Below are 1323 nucleotides of genomic sequence, written 5' to 3'. Positions count from 1 at the left end.
CCCCCCCCCCCCCCCCCCTGCCACTCCTTACACCCACCCAAACCCATAAACCCCCCTCCACCCCCATGCCCCTAACTTACCCATGACAGTGCCCGGGGCAGCAAGAGCACCATAGAGACACTCTGGCCATAAACCAGAGTATCTCTATGGAGGACTGACTCCTGGGTTACCTCGTGCCCTGCCCCGCTCTTTTTACCCGGGTTTTAGTTTGGTACCTGGATTTCCAGGTAACAAATTTTGAGCCCATGCTGCAAATATACAGTGCAGGGAACATTTTTTTGTTCCCGGCATGCATCTTTCAGCATCTCAAACTCCTTTGAGATGCCGCAAGAGGCACATGCGGGCTCATCTGGACCTGCCCTATGAGGTTAGTTTCAGTAAACTGTGGAAACAAGACCTGGTGTGTGTCACTAAGCAGAACTATTTTAATTAATGTTTGCATTTATAATTAAAATATTAATTAAAGTTCTGGTTTTACACATATCAGTATTTTGAGTACATGTTACTTTTCAAGAACTTTAAAACAAAAGGGGAAAATCCCAAGTATTAGAAACCCAGGAATTAGTTTAGGAGGTGTACCTTCCCTTCTTTTTTGTCACTCAATTGCTTAAGCCCTTTGTCGCAGAGCACCCCGGTGCTCTGCTCCTAGAGGGGAGGAACTGCCAGGGAGAGCGAGAGAGCCCTGGCGGGTCATAACGAGCCCAGCTGAGTGTTGCCAGGGTAACGAGCCCAGCTGCGGGTTGCCGGGGCAGCTAAGGGGAACCGTGTAGGGGGAGGGGCCGGCCCCTTATAAAGCCAGGGGCTAAGACCAGGCTGGTATTTCCCTGCCAGCAACTGGAGAGGCAGGAGCTCACTTGGCTGAGATATAGCAAGAAGCCTGACTTGCAAGTACAGCTCACTATAGCCCTGAGAGGATGGGGCACTATGGTTTAGCCAGGAGGCTCTAGCTTATGTTCAGGCTTGCATATTAGACCGGAGGCTTGGGTGAGGCTGTAGGGGTTGGAGGAGGCCTCACAGGGACCCCAGAGGTGTGGGGCCTCTGAGCGCAACCAGTGGGTTGCGGGCAGGGAACAGACCCTGGGTTGTATAGACCCCAGCCCCAGAGTGGGGCAGCATTGAGAAGCCTGAGGCGGGCATGGCGAGCCCCAAAGAGGGGGAGCGCCATATTGGGGAGCCCAGGACGGGTGCAGCAGATGCCAGCAAGGGCGTCACTTACACTGGAGGCTTGGGTGAGGCTGTAGGGGTTGGAGGAGGCCTCATAGAGACCCCAGAGGTGTGGGGCCCCTGAGTGCAACCAGTGGGTTGCGGGCAGGGAACAGACCC

Source organism: Alligator sinensis, unplaced genomic scaffold (genome assembly GCF_000455745.1).
Source record: "Alligator sinensis unplaced genomic scaffold, ASM45574v1 scaffold1140_1, whole genome shotgun sequence".
Classification (NCBI taxonomy): Eukaryota; Metazoa; Chordata; order Crocodylia; family Alligatoridae; genus Alligator; species Alligator sinensis.
The sequence above is the reverse complement of the archived record's forward strand: the minus strand, read 5'-3'. Positions refer to the sequence as shown.